Source organism: Strongylocentrotus purpuratus, unplaced genomic scaffold (assembly GCF_000002235.5).
Source record: "Strongylocentrotus purpuratus isolate Spur 01 unplaced genomic scaffold, Spur_5.0 spur5_scaffold_13, whole genome shotgun sequence".
Lineage (NCBI taxonomy): Eukaryota > Metazoa > Echinodermata > Echinoidea > Camarodonta > Strongylocentrotidae > Strongylocentrotus > Strongylocentrotus purpuratus.
Genome location: NW_022145598.1, coordinates 27,998,278 through 28,018,554, shown reverse-complemented (window position 1 = coordinate 28,018,554; position 20,277 = coordinate 27,998,278). Strand labels below are relative to the sequence as shown.

The 20,277-nt window shown below is 36.1% G+C and overlaps 1 long non-coding RNA gene across 1 annotated transcript; it reads right to left on the bottom strand.

Moving 5' to 3' along the window:
* Positions 1–5,060: 5,060 nt before the first annotated feature.
* Positions 5,061–20,268, bottom strand: LOC115923084. The gene is made up of 4 exons (XR_004063771.1): positions 20,101–20,268; positions 15,311–15,356; positions 13,099–13,253; positions 5,061–5,159 (listed from the first exon to the last, which is right to left on the bottom strand). It is a non-coding gene; the product is annotated as an uncharacterized LOC115923084 (long non-coding RNA).
* Positions 20,269–20,277: the final 9 nt, after the last annotated feature.

Below are 20,277 nucleotides of genomic sequence, written 5' to 3'. Positions count from 1 at the left end.
TAATAAACCCCTAATATCGGCTTCATGACTGGAATCCTAAAATCCCAAAGGAATGGAATATATACGGAAAAGGACAGTAACAGGAATTTTAAAAATTAAGGAGAGTACTTATTCAAAATTCTTATCTACCTACATATAGAATACCCCCTTCCTCTCATTTTTCCTTCGTTTTTATCTTGTTTATTTTGAACAGCCAACGAAGGTTTGCATGATGCAAACACTGCCAAAGAAATGCAAATCGGTTCGAAATATCCCCCCCCCCCCCTAAAATGGGGTATTCTGTATTTGGCCCATCCATAAAACACCCTTAAAATGAGAAGCAAATGCTACACATGACTTTCTTACCACCATGATCCAATGAAATCTGCTTCTCATCCATCCAGTGTCGAAACCTGATGTTTGGGTCATCACAGATAAGTGACAAGCATGATCCAGGAGAACAGTTGATGGCTCCAAACACAGATTCCCTTCTGCACCATCTTCACATGAAATGGCCGGAGACGCCCCTGGAGGTTGGGAGCAAGAAAAGAAAGAAGTTAAACCCGCTGACCAATGGATGAAGGTGAGTGGAAAAGGTGAAGTCAGTGTGAGATTACGTGATCTTAACATCCAGGGTGAGACGCCTGGTGTCCCGTTATCACAGGGGAACCTCCACGATGCGGGAGTCCATTAGGAGGCGGAAGAGGAGTGTTGCATTATTTCGCACAATTCGCACAAAGTTTTGGGAAATTTTGAAAATTTGCTGGATAGTGATTCTTTACAATTTTGATATTTTGGATGCTCCTGTGGATGTATTATAAGCACTAAAAAATTAGCCTCAAGAAAACTTCTGCATTCGAGAAAAATTGAATATCAAAACTTACCGGTGCTCCCGGAAAATTCTAATAAATTTTAAATTTTGGAAAAAAATTAAATAGCGCTTACGGCCATACAATGGTAGCTGCGACCATGAAAATGTGATTTTTATTATGGTCTTCAAGGATTTGGGGGAAGGGGCAAGGCAAAACTATTTTTGTTGATTAAAAACTGACGTACATTTTGCACTGGGGGCAGGCTGTAGATTTCCTTTTTAAAATGAACTGCCCGAAAGGGCCAATGCTATCTGTAATTTTTTTTCTTATGCTATTTTTTCTTTCTTTTTCTATTTAGAATATTTTGTCGTAAGATGTCTTCTCCTCGAGTCCTCGAAAACTACATTATTTTGCTAATTTCTAAATAATAAAAAGGTTAGGGCTTTCAGGTTATTCTGTTAAAATACGTTTCAGCATTTTGTGGAAAAGTTTTTCTGAGGGTTTGGGGCAAAATAGCTAAGAGCATCTGATGGAGAAAATTTCCTCCATGTTGGAGGAAAATGAAAGTATAATATATTTTCTTTTTTAAATTTTAAAATCGTTTAATGCTTTTGGGTATCTGGATGTCCCAAATACTTCTTCAGGCGCTGCCACGGTATATTATTGTTTTAGCCATAAATTCCGTAATAAACTGGAGAGAGAGCGACTTGTTGTAGTATTTTAGGGGAAGATCTGTAAACATCGGGTTTTCACACTTTGTGCTCCTGAATATCTAGATATAGTAGTTACCCCCATTTTAAAAGTAAACCACAGTGTTCTAAATTAGTTGGACGTAGAAACAATATTATGCCTGAGCATGTGTTCTATAAAACTATTATTAAATTGAGTAAACCATAATTATTTAGCACTCTAGCAGAACAAGACAATGTCAACCTACACCGGATGAAGAATGGCAATATGCAGATTAAATAATTTGCCAAACGGTATTCATGCCAGACTGGGTAATTCATTGATTGAACCACTACACCATGACTTGACATGACTATACCAGAGATTTGAACATCTTGCCAAAGGACTGTAGAGCCAGGCTAGGATTTAAATTTCTCAACCTCTCCATTGAAGTTGAGCGACTGAACCACTACACCACGGCGTCGCGATCAGTCAAACACTGTGGTTTACCTTTAAAGCTCAACTGAGTGGGATAAAACTTTGTCATTAGTGTGTCTATTGTCTCTCATGAATAAAAGGAACAAAAGTAATAATAGTAATAATGAAGCATGATTGCAATGCCAGCAATAATACTGTGGATAACATGAATACAAAATAACAAAAGTAAAGAAAAAATAAAACAAAACATATTGCTCACATGGGTAAAATAAATGTATAACTACCCCTGTTCCCCCACCACCACCTCCCTCTACACCATACTCTACCCCTGTTCCCCCACCGCCACTCCTCCCTCTACCCTTACTCTACCTCTGTTCCCCCACCCCCACCCCTCCCTCTACCCTATACTCTACCCCTGTTCCCCCACCCCCACCCCTCCCTCTACCCTTACTCTACCTCTGTTCCCCCACCCCCACCCCTCCCTCTACCCTATACTCTACCCCTGTTCCCCCACCCCCACCCCTCCCTCTACCCTTACTCTACCCTCTCCTCCTCCTCCTCATCCTCAGTCGCCTCGCTAGCCGTCCAATGAAGTCTCCAGTCATCGTCTTGCTGTCCCCATTCTCCTTCCTCATCCCTCTGCATAACCTCGATCATCTCAAACACCTCCACATTCACCTCCTCCTCCTCCTCAGTCGCCTCGCTAGCCGTCCAATGAAGTCTCCAGTCATCGTTGGGGTGCCCCCACTCTCCTTCTTCTTCTCCATCCATCCGGTGAACCTCGATCTCCTCGAACTCGATCTCCTCGAACTCCTCAGCCCCCAGCACCTCCTCTACGGCCTCAACCTCCAGCACCTCCTCTGCCTCAGCCTCAAGCACCTCTTCTACGGCCTGATCAGCATCCACCGCCGCCAGCGCCTCAAGCGCCGCTAATTCAGCTTCCTCTTCTTCTAAATACAGGGTCATGTTATCTGGAAAAAAAGTCCAGTCCGAATAAATGAAAGCACAGGATTTTGTGAATTCAGTCAAACAAGGCCCGGATCCCTTACAACTTTTTAGATATATTTTCCCGCATACGTAATCTAAAAACGATCCGGACATTGAAGACCGCGATGGAAAAGAGTGCGAAGAAACGAAATGAATTGGGATTATTAATCATTATCAGTTATTTTTTGTTCAATATTAAATCACGCGGGGCGTCGAAATTTCGTTTAAGGAATTAAATATGGTAGTTGAATTCATGTTAATGATATGCCTTACCAATAGCAACTTGTTTCTGCAAAGTCATGCGTTATGGTGTCATCATTATGAAAGCCAAGAATGAACTTTTATTTGATGTATTCTTTTAATCATTAATGATCATAACTCATTCTCTGTCTTTTCAAAATCACTATGAACCAAATGTAGCAGCTCTCGACTTGTTTTTGATAATTAATGTTTTTTCTGCCTGAGCTCCTACTGTCTTAATACAGCCATGCATGATTTAGTAATCATTATTTTGATGCCGTACGCTAGAAGAGAAAAATTATCTTTTCAATAATGTATGCATTAAATGAAAACATTATTTGCGTTTATTTTTTGATAAAATTGGGTTACCCTTTTAACCCTTACTGCACTGGGCTTTTTTTAAACATCTGACTGGGGAGGGGGGGGGGGCTGGGGCTCCCTCCCTTTCTATGATCTCGGCCGTCGAATGTCCGATGAACACGAAAATTTGCATATTTGAAGATATTCACGTAAGAAACAAGATGGTATAATTCGTTTTTCCTAATATGCAAGTTGTTGTCATTAAACCCTAATTGATTATGCAAATGCTAATGTCATACATTTTACAGAAAAAAATGTACATATTTGTCTCAAGACTTTCGAAGAATCTTGAAAATGCATTGAATAAACGTTTCCTTCATTTCAAATTCATGACATTTCATCATTTTTATATTTGGAAATGCAAAGGTTAATTTGCATAAATTATGAATACGCATAATTATTTCATCATTTTATTTTCTTATGTATTTTAATGTTTTATATTTCTTATTATATCTATTGTTTTATTTCTAATGTATTTGCTCGGGAACATATCAAAGCAAGTTGATATCAATTTATATCTCACACTTGTTTGAAGAAATCTAAACATGTGTTCACATTTTTGCTTGTACATGAATATGCAATTATAGCACTCTTTGATGACATGCGCATACTAATAATGTGACACCTTACAAGTATATCTGATTTCGACGAAAATGGTTTCAACATAATGAGTAGGACCTCGGTGCGTAGTTGCGTAGAAACGACAATTTAAAATTCCATGGGGGGGGGGGGGGGGGCTCCTAGGCCCCAGTACAGTAAGGGTTAATACAGGGACAGCATAGATATACACTTATGATACGCACATAAACAGAACCCTGTTCCTTATATTTTGACGTTGACAAATCATGGAATGAAATTTTCTCCAGCTATCTCATGTAAAAGATACATGGAGATATTTCCCATAATATTGAATTTAATGTCGCCAATAGCCTAACACTAATTTCATTTAAATTTTGATAAAAAAATGAACATGGTATGGAGTAAGCAGCAGGCCAAGATGGATCAAACACTATATTTCAGCGGCTTTCAAGGTGTGTTAACTTTGCATAATAGACCATGCGAAGCCGTAATGAAAAATGGCTCCAAATTGTTATATTTTTTATTTTGAAATAATAGTCATACTATTGAATGGCTTATTTTGGCCAATACATGAAATATCGAACTCAATATTCAGAAATATTTCGTCCAATATTTCTTTGTATTGACTCTAAAGCCATCCAATATTTTATTCTTCTTGTATCCATGATTGCAGGATATTTTAATGTGAGGAAACCCAAAGAAGAAAAAATGTATCATGCGGATAAAAACCCATCTCTTTCTAAACAGTGCTATTTAATCATGTCAGTGTAGCGTAATAATTTGTGTTGTTTTAGTTTACTTTATTTTAGTTAAGAATGTTATATTTTTGTGATAGTAATACATGTATGTACAGCGCCATGAGCGTCAGAGCCTGGCGGATACCGGCGCTATATAAATATCCATATTATTATTATTATTATTATAAAGTCTTTCAATTCCACAAGTGGAGAAAGATATAATAAACAAATTATAAACTTACGATGCTGGGTACACTTTGGGGCGTCGCCCGCGAATCGGGAATCTCTGCTACATCTCGAACCTTTCCTTGTGATGGATGTACATTGCGGTATCCTGTTCAGGTACAGGTTGACCAGCCTGTATGAGAACAACAATATCTTAATATCAGCTTGTCATTTATGGAATGACTATATAATATAGGCCCTTAAAACCTTAGTGGTTTGGGAGGTGCAAACGACCCCAACATAATTGTACAGGCATATAACACGTTTGGGGGTGGCGGGTCGTTATTAGTTGATTTCTACATCGTCCATGGTCGCATTTACGCAATACTCCATTCTGTTTTAAACAGACTAGATTTTATCACAATATCTGCTTTATCTGTGTAAAATCTAAAAATTATTTATTGGTTTTTAGCGGGCGAGGGGACAATTTTTGCCCCTATTCCCTGAAGAAGAAAAAATAATCACGAAAAAAAACTAGTCATCATTCATCATTACTGCAGGCGGATGGTAATTTTTCTCACATATTTTGAGTTTGTCGATAAATTCAATCTTTGTTGTAATTTTCTATAATTTTATTAAATTATAGCGGTCATATCTTTGAAATGGAAGCATATTTGCTAAGACCCATCTAAGAAAAACACAAAGAAGGAATTATTGCAGCATGAGCAAAGTTACTAAAGTAGGTAAACTATTTCATAAATTGTGTGTTCCAATTTCCCAAAAGAAATGGAAAGGTATTCTTTCAAAGTCAGTTGTTATTAAATTGGAATCAAATTTACATCATTCCTTGTAAATGTTATTTTTTCGACAAAAATAAGGTATTTTCAGTTTAAAATAACTCACAATAAGTGTCAATAAGTATTCAAATGCTGTTGGTATATCCCATTCTGATTTATGTACGTTTTGTTCAGAAGATGATAAATATACCCTGAAAATGACATTAAGTTAACAATCTATGCGCAAATAGATGTATATCCAATTTATCTAAATACTAGAATCTTGTTTTTCATTGTACCTTTCTTTGTCAAATGTATTGATCCATCAGTTTTGTTCATTTGCTTATACTGTTTTATGCTTTGAGACAAAATGAATAAAGACTTGAGTCGAAGAAAAAAATTTGAGAGATTTAGTACAAGATAGAAAAGTCATTTTGTTGCTCTTAAAGATAATGTGTCCCTTTTGCGGCCAAAAACAAATTATGTAGAACTTTGCAGGAATTATGAATATGTCACGTGCGTCCTATATGTGAAATGTATACGTTAGCAGTGTCCTAGTATTCAAATAATGCGAGGAAACCCGTTTTAGTTTCTAGACTTGACTTTCAGACACTATTGAGTGACTGACTGACTTCTGTTTTTCTTTGGTAATAACATACATAAAATGAGCTGTATATATGAAGGATACATGAGCATTTTCTGTACACCTCATTAACCAACTTCTTTTAATGGCCAAAATTAAGCTGATTGAATATTTGCGCAGCACGAAACGTACGACCATACGGTACAAGGGTCTAAAACCAGATTATTTTTCTTTCATAATTTTCAAAACTGTTGCGAAAATTCCTAACGGTTGATATAATTCCACATATCAAAAAGGCAATTGCCAGTTCTAATCTTTTCAGGGGATTTTTCAGTACCTCTTGTTTGTGATGGGATTCACACAAAATTATATTTTCAGCCTGCAAAGGGAAAACACACCACCTGAGTGTGTACTATCATTTGTTGGTATTTATGAAGAGCAAAGGAAACATGCACAGGGTTGGTATTCAGGGAAATTTCAGATATGAAAGGTGTTAGTATTGGGGGTGTAAATATTAATAATTTTCGTTATGCTGATGACACTATACTTTGCGCAGAGAATGAAGCAGATTTAAAACATGTATTGGATATTGTAAAAGTCAAAAGTGAAGAGCTTGGTCTAAGCATGAATGTCAAGAAAACTAAGTCAATCATTTTTAGTAAAACAGAGAATAAGCCTAGAATATGTTTGAAACTTGATGGACATATCATTGAGCAAGTCAGTAATTACATCTACTTAGGACAAAATATCACAGATGATGACAGATGCGAAGCAGAAATAAAAAGAAGAATAGAAATTGCTAGGAATACATTTCTGGCAATGAAAGGATTATTCACAAATAGAAAGGTGAAATTTGCGCTTAGGTTGAGACTAGTAAACTGTTATGTATGGTCTGTTCTATTGTATGGAGCAGAAATATGGACGATAAACAAGGCCATGGAAAATAGAATAACATCTTTTGAAATGTGGATCTACAGATGAATGATGAAAATATCCTGGAAACGAATGAAAACCAACAAAGAGATATTGCACATGGCAGGGCGTAAACAAATTGCACTAGTAGGATTAGTTAACCCTAAAAATGCCGGGCTATTTGAGGTCTTAGTACGGCCGGGGGGGGGGGGGTGTTACACCCACAAATGTAATAACGCCCACACATGTAATAACACTTTACCCACAAATGTAATAACACCCACAAATGTAATAACACTTTACCCGCAAATGTAATAATATCACCCACAAATGTAATAACCACTTTACCCACAAATGTAATAATTTTGAATCACCCATAAATGGCCCTGTTACACCCACAAATGTAATAACGCCCACAAATGTAATAACGCCCACAAATGTAATAACACCGTACCCACAAATGTAATAATTTCACCCACAAATGTAATAACCACTTTACCCACAAATGTAATAATTTTGAATCACCCACAAATGTAATAATGACTTTACCCACAAATGTAATAAATTTGAAGGGATATTTTGTCGAATTTGTTCAAAACTAAAACCCTGTAATAAAGAATGGGTATAGCGCGCAGTCTTTACTCCAGACCCGGTTATTTCAAAAATTTAAAAAATCTTCAAAACTAAGACCCCATAATCCTTTTCCTGTGGATTAACTTCTTCTTCTTCTTCTTGATTTGATTTTGTTTGGCAATCAGTCACAGTTGACTATTTTTGCCACACACTATTTTATGAATTATTTATATATATATATATACATTATATGTACAATTTCATGTCATAAATGACTATTTTTAGGATTCTTTCTCTTTCCATCCCCTTTCCTTCCGCTTATTTTCTTTTTAGACCCTATATATATTTTTTTTTTTTTTTTTTTTAGAGAAAATTCAATAAATTAATAAATTTGGAAAGAGATGGCCTAGCCTAGCGAGATGTACGTACTTGTTTTTTCGCGCACGTACGTGCGCGTTCACATACCACCTCTCTATGCACATGTGTACTTCGCACGTACATGAGTATTGAGCGTAGTCTTTCCTCCAGACCCGATTATTCAAAAGTTTAAAAAAACAAAAAACAAAACAAAACAAAACAAACAAAAAAAAAACCTTTTAAACTAAGACCCCTCCATCTTCCAAATTAAGACCCGGTAATAAAGCATGGGATTAGAGCGTAGTCTTTACTTCAGACTCGGTTATTTAAAAAAAAAAAATCTTCAAACTAAGACCTCACCATCTCATTCCTGTGGAATAACATGGGTATAGAGCGTAGTCTTTCCTCCATACCCGGTTATTTCAAAAGAAATAGAAATTTAAACAAATCTTCGAAACTAAGACCCACCATCTTATTCCTCTTTTTTTTCATTTAAAAATAAATTACATTATAACATATGTGGATACAACACGTCACAAATAAATGATTGGTGGGCGGTCACACGAACTGACGAATCAGTCAAAATGGTCCATATATATAACACACAGAGGAGGGACCGATTCGATGGTTCGTTGACCGTCGACGATTTTTTTGTAATCATGTAAATATTCTAACGCCCACAAATATCCTGGAATTCAATGTTCGTAGAAAAAAAAGTAATCGAATAAGTGACCTTAAATGTATTTAAATATTGACGCTGATTGTTTTATACATGTGATTATGAAATATGTTCACGATATGTATAACATATATATATATATATATGTACGCTATTAGTGACATTGAAACGTTGGATTGCGATGTTATATTTTCATGAGTGCGTGAATGAATTACCTTTCTTCATGTGATGAACGTATCAATTACTTATACTGAAGACTACCAATTGGTACGCGGTACACGGTACACGGTGTGAATTTATGAGAACGACATTTATTCAAAGGCAAATACAAACAAAACACATTTATATTACAGTTTTCCCTACTTCTGAAACACTCAAGCAGCTATATAAACAAGAACAAGTCTGAAATGATAATCGGTTAACAAGCAAATAACAACGCATACTTTCATATAACAAATCACTTGATATGACTCTACAACTATGGAAGCACTAAAAAATAATTATCTTTATTATAAGTTCGAATAGAATACAGATCAATTTAATTCCGTTCTCTTGGGAGCCAAATTATACACATTGACACAGTTTAGACAGAAATAATCATATAAAGGAGTAACAGACCCATATCACATATCTAGAGAGATGTACACCCACTTGAATTAACAAGTGAACATTTGAAATGCCCACAAAAATACCTTGTTTATTAATGTTATCACGAAAAGTGTACTTAACCTGTCGGTATACAGTAAAAATACACGACAATAAACAGCTCTATGTGTATATGATTAGTGTTCGTATGATTGTGACGTGTTGTATCCACATATGTAATAATGTAATTTATTTTTTAATGAAAAAAAGAGGAATAAGATGGTGGGTCTTAGTTCCGAAGATTTGTTTAAATTTATATTTCTTTTGAAATAACCGTGTCTGGAGGAAAGACTACACCCTATAACCATGTTATTCCACAGGAATGAGATGGTGAGGTCTTAGTTTGAAGTTTTTTTTTAAATAACCGAGTCTGAAGTAAAGACTACGCTCTAAACCCATGCTTTATTACCGGGTCTTAGTTTGGAAGATGGAGGGGTCTTAGTTTTGAAGATTTTTTAAATTTTTGAAATAACCGGGTCTGGAGTAAAGACTGCGCGCTATACCCATGCTTTATTACAGGGTTTTAGTTTTGAACAAATTCGACAAAATATCCCTTCAAATTTATTACATTTGTTGGTAAGGTCATTATTACATTTGTGGGTGATTCAAAATTATTACATTTGTGGGTGAAATTATTACATTTGTGGGTAAAGTGTTATTACATTTGTGGGTGTTATTACATTTGTGGGTAAAGTGTTATTACATTTGTGGGCGTTATTACATTTGTGGGTGTAACAGGGGGGTGATGGCCCCCTTAAGATCTCGGCCGTGAAATGTGCATGCGTGTCAAGTGAAGTGTATAGAATAATATGATAATTCAAATTTTCTGAAAAATTCACTCATTTGCATATTTATGGTAATCTATGCAAATATGGTCATAAAATTACATTTTTACCCATAAATCATACATTATTCATATTTAACAATTCTTTTTCACTTCATATATTCATTACACCATTTGGAATAACAATACGATAACAAAATTATGAAGAGCTAGCTTATTCCTTATGTTATTTCTTGTTTTCATATTTCTTATGTATTTAATTGTTTTTATCAACTTATGTATTTTATTGTTTTTGTTGTTTTATTTCATTTCTTACTACATTTCAACTATTTTGACTCCCAAAACAACCACCTAAACTTTAAACAAGACCCAATAACCAATGTTTGATCTATTTTTTTTAAGGAAAAATGACATTTCCATATGTTTTGTACACAAATCACAAAAAATGAGCGATTTTCGGGCTGACATGCAAAGACAAAATATCACATGACCTTGTAACTGTAGGTCCGGTTTTCAAAAGAAATCTTTTAAAAGATGCGCAAGACTCGAAAGAAAAAAAGTCAGCGAGCGGCGGGGCGCCATCCATATGCGTTCCAGAACAATCAGGAAAATCGTGGAGGGGGGGGGGCATAATGGCCCCCGGCTTTATAGGGTTAAGGAGAGAAAATAAAACACTTTGGTCATGTTAACCTTTTGAAAATATGTCTTGTTTATATCTAAGGCTCTTTACTTAACCGATCATACGCTTTTATTTCCACATTGTGAAATCCCCAAAGGAGTGGGTAATCTGCCATGGTAGGCAAGTCATAGTTAGAAGTGTATTCTCTAGTTTTCAGACCTACATTAATTTTGAGGTAAGTTCTGTCTTCAAATGTGTAAACTGAATAGTTTAAACATATTTTTTAACGTTTGGAATGCTGAAGTTTTGTAATTTTGATGTGCTGACGCCTAAAACATCGGACACAAATTTCATTACATCGTATTTTTCTAAGAATAATATATTGGTGTATTTTTATAAACTATCAAATGAAAATATCCGGGGATACCCATTAAGAACAAAACTGATTCACCGGTCATGTAATAAAATACTCACAATTATATTTTACAAGTACTTCTATTGTATAATCTACACAAATTTGGAAGTATATTGCATCTCTTATTTCCTGGAATCATTTTCAATCTTTTTTTAATTCCAGCCTGAGGACCTATTTTTCGCCGGGCGTCCTTGATCACGCCATCATCGGCTGGAAGCAAGTAAGTAGGGAGAGGTAGCGTTGGTGTGGTGGAGATCAAAATGAAATAGGCCAGATTCTGGACTACGTAGTTGGCGGATAAAGTTATGACTGTCTTGTCGTTGGTTTCTAGGAACGGACCCCCGGTCTATTGCCATGAATGATCTAGAAGAAGTACCGGTAAACAGCGATGGTGGACGAAGGCGTACAATACTTTGCCTCCTTCCTTCCCCTGTTAGCCGGTCATATCAATTTCCATGTAGGTCTACGGAGGAGGATTAAGGTCTTGATCTTCCCTCGCAATTCGTCGTTCTTTCGGGTTGTAATGATCAATGAATTGAATTTCAGATCACTTTTGAAACGCCCTCCCTGATGAAGTGTTATTTAATTTGGGCTTGGAAAATAATACAATATTCAGATTTTCTGGATCGGGCCAGTAGAAATGGGAAATACAGTGCGAGTCAAAAAAAATTACACCCAGAAAATTGCTAATTATTTTACAAATCATCTATGAACAGTAAATTATTATACATCTTATGAAAGAGTGTTTTATCCCGAATCATTTAGTATCATTTTTGTGTGGTGTGTGTCCACGTTTGGGTGAACAGGAGGCATTGTTTGCAAGAGTGTAAAAATCGACTTGCGCCGAAGTGATGCCTACAGTATGTGATAAGCTGGATTAAAGTGAGAGAATGAATTCAATGTATCAAATGAGATGCATTGCATAATTATGCTTTTTTGCAGAAGGAAAGTCACAATCACACACACGCATGTGTGGCATGATTACTTTTGTTAGGGATTTTTATTTTTTCTGCACTGACCGAATTAATACCCAAATCCCAATTGTTTTATTCCAACATCACAAAAGCAACGTTGACGCAAGTCGATTTCTGCACTCTCGCAAACAATGCCCCCTGTTTATCCAAGCGTGAACACATACCACACAAAATGATACTAAATGATTCGGGATAAAACACTCTTTCATAAGATATTTAATAATTTACTGTTCAAAGATGATTTATAAAATAATTAGCAATTTTCCAGGTGTAAACTTTTTTTTACTCACACTGTAGATGTTACCCTTGTTGATGGACTTTAGGAGGATACTAAGAGGACACATTTTTTTTTTTTTTTTGGTCTCGAAATTTGAAAATTTGACATTTTGCTCCGTTGGGGGGGGGTAAGGTCAGCTTTTTTAGGTCAACCATGGGAATTTTTTTTTTTTTTTTTAATAAAAAAAAGAACAATTTTTTTTTTTAAATCCAAAAGGGGGGGGGGGGTTAGAGAAATTTAGGGGGGTTTTACACACAAAAAATTACCAAGGGGGGGGGGGTTAACCCCCCAAACCCTCCCCCTGTGTCCGCGCCTGGTCTTGTCGTTGGTTTCGAGAAACGGGCCCCTGTGTTTTTTTTTTTCATCTGCGAGCATCACTTTCCTATCGTGGAAAAATGCGCTCATCTGAATAGGTCGAATAGGGAATAGCTTCATAGTAGTTTCTCCCTCCATCCCCTCCCCCCTAAACAAAAAAAATGAAAGAAAAACAGAAAAACATGAAGGAATTAAACTAAATGAAAAGCGGGAAGAAACTTACTCTTCGTACGTCAGCTCGGCCTTGTGTTGCCAACACGTTTTTGTGGCATGGCGACTTTTTCTCTTACATCGTTCTTGTCCTATGGCTTTGGTCCGACATACGCACCTGTAGCGTACTGCACCGTACATTGACGGGTGCTCAAAGTCAATGTTCATCTACGTAATGAAAGCAGAGCAAAGAAAACACACACAAATAAATGACTGAGATATTTAATCAAATTTGAATGGAAAATTGAATTGAAAATAACTCCTTTCCATCATCACAGTCAAAGACCAAACAGATGGATAAAATGGATGACAAAGATAAAATGATTGTTTTACAGAGTAAACGGTATTACAAAAATACATATAAAGTACATATCATGTAACCATATTACAAATAGAAAATGAAATGCTATGCTGATAAGGCTTGATCATCCAATGCACACCATGCGCATTGGAGATAAAGATATTGGTTAGGCCTACAAATAAAGAAAACTGGATTGATTTTGATCGAATATCAAATTGTATTTCCCAAGAACGGGTCTTAAAACCTATCGGGGTTCTGGTGTTTGGACCGAATCCCACTACCCTTTTATTAAAAATCCATTTGACTTTCCTTAAGAATCAAACTAACACATCATATGTCATTTTAAAGAGTAATTAAGATTATATCTAATGACACGGATGACTGAGCAACAGCTATTTCAAAGAGGAATTGTCAAAATTCTTTTCTACCAAGTTTAGAATGGAGAAATATATATTTTGTTAAAGCCATTACGCATTGTTACTTCAGTCCAAAAACCATTGCTGATTTTACATTCACATTGATTTTGTACATTTGAATAGAAAAGGTGAACCTGTCAACTCAGAAAAAAAATGAGGAAAAAAAAGACATTTTCTTTATTATACTGACACAATATTGGCTTTTCTCATATCACCTTCTAAGGTAAGCCATGTCATTTCATCCAAAATGGATAAAGTTTACTTGGGACACTATCCTTTTTCCAAGAAATTTTACTGTCAGCATCTTTGTTAGTTATCATAATGTGTTCTTTCGCGCATTTAATAAATCTTTGAGGTTAGTAAACCTCTAAGCTTTCATGTGCTGCTCGAAACAAATAACTTATAAACCTTACACACATCAGAAATGTGAAATGTTGCAATGGATAAATGAGCGGAAAGATCTTAGATATCAAGAGACGAGAAGATAGGCTGAAATAATTCAAGATTGTCCCGGTGAATGAAATAAGGTCATTTGAAAGCTTAGGTAAAATGGATCACTTTAAAGAGAAGGTTGAGTTCTGGGAAGAGGTGAAAAATAATTTGTGAGTGTTACTCATTCTTATTATGCAAGTGTGGAAGAACATCAGATAAGACATGTTCCCTGAAAAAGCATGGCTCTTCAAATGCCTTCATATTCTAAATATGCATGTAACATCGTAAAAATCGGGGCTGGCTTTTTACGCCACGTGTTCGTGTAGTCCCATATACATCTTTCTGTGCAAGTATTTGTAACTTTACCAAGACTTGGCCAAATTTCTTATCATTTTGATGATTCCAGAACCTTGCAATACACACAAATTCTTATATGCTAGATGATCAACCTTTTTTGGTCGGTTCCACACGGTTTCTTTCACAATGCAATCGCAAGACCAGAACTCAACTTCATCTTTAAATGATGAAGCGCTACAGTTTGAAGGAAAATTTCATTATTAAAAGGATTTACAAGACCAAAGTAAATATGCACGACGCGTTACTTTGGCATATCCCACATTAATTAGTGCATGATCTCAAACGTTAGACAAGGAGATTTGACAGCACTTTTTAAAAGACACTGGTGATCGATCAACCGTAACAGGAAAAAAATCCCAATAGTGCAGGGGCAGAAAACAAGTTACTCATACCTTGAAATACATCCACGATCACATTGATTGTGAATTTGTAATCCTAAGCTACCAAAGTTGGGTATACGTTCTTGTTTACACACTCATTACCTTTAAACGTAAATTATTCTAGGACCGAGCTTCCCCGGTGATGAACGGAAAATACCTCCAAGTATTGTAATGCCATGATATTTGCTTAGTTTGTTTCGACATGTTCCTTATTGGCATATGATTATACATATAATCAAATCGTGTTTCTGAGGATTTCAAGATTAACATAAACATGATAATATAAAAATGTAACCACACATTCTGCTGTATAATGTCGCTACATTATCATGTACTTACGGTGGATTGAAATGTGTATAATTGCAGAATCGTGTTGAAGAATGGCCTAAGGATAAAATGCAACAAAAAGAGAAGAAAAGGTCATTAAAGCGAATAAGATATGTTAGCACATAGAAGTTAAAGGAAACCTCATCCCAAAATATAAGTGTGTAGCTTTTCTGAAAAAATGAGATGTACTCAAGCCCTTTCGTGTATAATATTCCTTACGAAATATACAGAAGATATATAAATGAATAATTATATTCTTGGCATGATGCCTTTTAGCATGACATGGGCGCAGCCCATTTTCTTGAAAATGTGACTAACCAGTTAAAGCTACATACTTGTATCATGTACCAAGCCTGCACTTAAAGATACTATGTCCCTTTTGCACCGAACAAAATTCTGTAGAACTTTGCGGGAATTACGAATATGTCTGTGAAATTTAAACGTTAGCAGACTATGCAAGGAAACCTGTTTACTTGCTAGACTTCACTGTCAGACATTATTGAGTGAGTGACTGGCTGTTCTTCTTCTTTGGTAATAACATGCATAAAATGAGCTATAAAGGTATAATGAGCAATTTGTCTTCATCAATAACCCAGTTCTTGTCCAAAATTAAACTGATTGAATCTTTGAGCAGCCTAAAATATACGACCATTCGGTACAATGGTCTGAAAATCAGACTATTACTTACTTGCTCTAAAGCTCTTAAGTCGATTCAACAACTAATTTTTCCACTTAAAGACATTTTCAAGCCCCCTTGTTTTTAGGAAAGTTCTTCTTTCAAATGCTGTTGGAATTTAACAATTTCATTTTTGGCCTGCAAATGGGACATAGTACCTTTAAGTGAGTTGGAAAGACTTTTTCAATTAATAACAAATACCTTAATTTTCAACGAGAAACATCAAAGATGAAAAGATAAAATTCATATTAAATTTTGGTGAAATATATATATATATATATATATATATATATAACCAGTGGCGTACGGAGGATTTTTTCAAGGGGGGGGGAGTAAACAGTTTTAAATCGGGCCGAAAATTTTGCAACGACTCAGCCAGTCGCTGAATAAGTGGGAGGGGGGGGGGGGGGGGGGGGGGGGGGGGGGGTAAGAGCACATTTTTGTTTTTTTTATTTTGGTTCCAAAAAATCGCAACGACTCAGGGGGGGGGGGGTAAGGTCACTTTTTGGGGGTCACCCTTTGGTAGAAAAATATATATGTATGTTTAAAAAAAAACTTATTTCTTAATTTATTTTTGTTTATTATTAAAAAAAACTTATTTCTTAATTTACTTTTGTTTATTATTTAAAAAAATGAGGGGGGGGGGGTCCTAAACAAAAAAAATCACGCACATAACAAAAATTGAGGGGAGGGGTTTTCAACCCCCCCCCCCCCCCCCCGCTGCGTACGCTCCTGTATATAACAAGGGATTTATTATTGTAACTTATTCATTGAAAAATAATAAAATGTATACAGTCGAACGTGTCTATAGCGACCCCCCCCCCCCCCCCCCGTAGAAAAAAATGCCCCTGCGCATTGAAATTCGTCATCCTTTGTTATAAAACAACGAAATTCCCATACCAACAATCTTTGGTACAAGCTCGCTGATTGGTTGTTTATTCACTTGGGACGTCATTGAGAACGCCCGTAGATTTGTTCTTAAACCGTTCTGGATTTCAGTACCTCAGCGGTCACCCAACTGTTACTATACCGAGTGAGTCAAAAAAAAGTTTACACCTAAAAACTGATAATTATTTAAAAATCATCTATGAACAGTAAATTATTATACATCTTATAAAAGGGTGTTTTATCCCAAATCATTTGGTGTCATTTTTGTGTGGTATGTGTTCATGCTTGGATGAACAGGAGACATTGTTTGCGAGAGTGCAAAAATCGACTTCCGCCAAAGTGATGCCTACAGTATGTATTATGTTGGGATTAGCGGAGTGAGAAAATGAATTGAATGTATCAAATGAAATGAATTGCATATTCTTTTTGAAAGGGCAAAGTCACACACACCCACACACACGCGCACAAATGTTCGTAGATATTTGATATCCGATATGTGATATGTGTGGCATGATTAATTTTGTAAGGAATGTTATATGAAATTGCAAAGACCGAATTAATACCCAAATCCCAATTGTTATATTCAAACATCACATAAGCAACTTTGGCGCAAGTCGATTTTTGCACTCTCGCAAACAATGCCTCCTGTTCCTCGAGGCGTGAACACACACCACACAAAAATGGTACCAAATGATTTGGGATCAAACATTCTTTCATAAGATATATAACAATTTTATGTTTATCGATGATTTTTTTAATAATTAGCAATTTTGTAGGTGTAAACTTTTTTGACTCACACTTTAGTAGCTTCTCGATTTTGCGCACGCACCCAGGCGCGTACGCAGGAGGGGGGGGGGGGGTTATGCCAATGGCCGACCTTAAAAAAATGACCTCACCAAACAATTATGAAACTACAAAAGTTTGTTTTTGCTTGTTCAACTCCCTACACATTCGAAAATTGATGAGAATTCATTGAAACGGACAACGAACATTTGCTGAGATACGATTTTCTGATGTAGGAATTCTAAATCCTGATATTTCATTTGCTTTTTTATCTCACCACCTGCCCAACAGTTGCTAAGTAGCGCATAATATTTTGGCGGCTTGGAGCATGGGGTCAGGGGCGGCGATTTCTTTTCATGACCGGGGGGGGGGGATGCGAGGGAGCATAGGGAACGAGGGGGCGAAGATGACGGAAGTTACTACCCCTTTACAGGTTGTTGAAGTTGTGTTGTATTAAAAAAAATACATTCCTTATCAAAACTATAGTATAAAACGAAATACAGATTTTCTACAATATTTACTCGTATATTTTTAATGATATTATGCGAGTGAGCGTAGCGACCGAGCAAGAAGATTTTTGCATTTTTATTAGTCTAAACGCTGCACTCCTAGGCCATCCAGAGCCTAAAAGTGTGTTGCAGTCTTTAGTCAGTATTTGCTTTACATTTTTGGGGGGGGCACTTTTTCAAATTTTCCGTGGGGGGTGATCCCCCTAAACAAAATTGAGGGAGACGTGTCCCCTCCGTCCCCAGGGATCGCCGCCCCTGCATGGGGTCAAAGGAGAGCGGCTTGAGTCCACTCCTTGTATGACAGCTCCCTCGTATGACTTACAAATAGTAAAATTGTATTCGCCGTTAACAGTACTAGTAGGCATATAATAGACCTTCGTAACAAGTGTAAACATTCAAATTTGTATGAAAGTACTTAAACAAATTAACAACAACACAACAACAATGAGAATGATAACATTAATAAACAATGATAACATTAAAACAACAATAACACAAACACATTTACAACCGTTAATGATACCGGCATGCCACATTAACATTTATGGAGGAGATGATAAAACATTAAACATGCAAACGTTCTTTAAAGGCAGCTTTTGTCAAACATATAATAATTCTATCCGCTCCGGTAAGACAAACATTCACATTACAAATATGGGCATGGATTAATTTTTCGTCATGAGTAATTTAAGAGACAGAGACATACAATCAATTTCCACTGACATAAAGCAACCGCGACTATAAAGTAGGCTTAAAATAGACTTGACCATGAGAGGAGGCCAATATACGGCCTTGGTACCCGGAGTAAACGGGCATAATGTTATGATAAACATCGTTAAAACTAACTATTACAAACATCAAAAAAAACAACCCAGCAACAATATTTAGGAGTTAAGAGTTTTAAATGATGCCGACATGACTGTAACATATTATACAGACCGTCATTAGTCAACGTTTGTTTTTAAATTGATCTTTATCGGCATCATTTTGCGAAGAAATGAGCACATGAAAGTTCTATCTGATTTGATGTATAAAATTAATACAAATCTCAAGTACATAATGCTTTTAAAACAAAGAGACGGTCAGACGAACATGTTATATTGACACACAATAACCGTGATAGGAAGATGAGGGTTGGGCGCCATGACAGGTTCACACATAGCTTCATTACTATTCTGGCTGTGTATTCAAAGCTGTTTTGTTGATTCTCAACATTTCAAACACCACTGTACAAAACTCAACTGATTTCAGTCAAAATCGGTACTTTAGTGACAATCGATGACACCTAAATAGCAGTAAGATACAATTTTTTCAACTTACCGATGTTAGGGAGAATAATTTAAAAAATCAAATCGTGAGTCTACTATCAATCTTGCCGATCAGCCACATCGTATTCATCGTGTGCATTTGTGTGTATTGTGTACCGTATATTGACTAGTCTGTCCTATAATCTCGCATATTATTTCGTCTGTCATCCCTCTTGACTCCCAATACACACAAATAACACAATAATACACTTCAATTATTGTGGAATAGCCTGACAACGACTTTTTCATACCATGTTCTTATTCTATAAATCAAAAACAAAATTCAGAGTTAAAACCATTAATGGGTTAGATGGCCCCTGCATGTTAAATAAACCGTGTTAAATAATCTTAAAAAAACAAAATGAACATGAAACCGATTTCTACAAACTAAGGCAACGTTTGACGAAGAAAATCTATGACACCAACACCTCCAGCCAATATACAATAACAATCACTCACTATTAGCTAGAAATTACATACCCAAACATAAACTCGCATTATTTCTAATGATACGGAAATGGAAAATATAACCGAGCGCATATCTACTGTTCATATTAAACCATAATATTGTTAGACATAAAACATAGTTAAAGAATGACCACAAATATGAGAAAGACAAGGAAGGTGGTGTTGACTTACGAAATTCTGTGAGACAAGTCTGCAGATCCAGTGAAGGCTGTTGGTATTTATACCAGATAATGATCAAAGACGCTCGCATTGAACATGACCATTGAACTATATCAAACTCAATGGATTAGCTTGTCATCTTGACCAGTAACGTGGAGTTCTATTCTTATCATCCTTGTCCATCGCCAG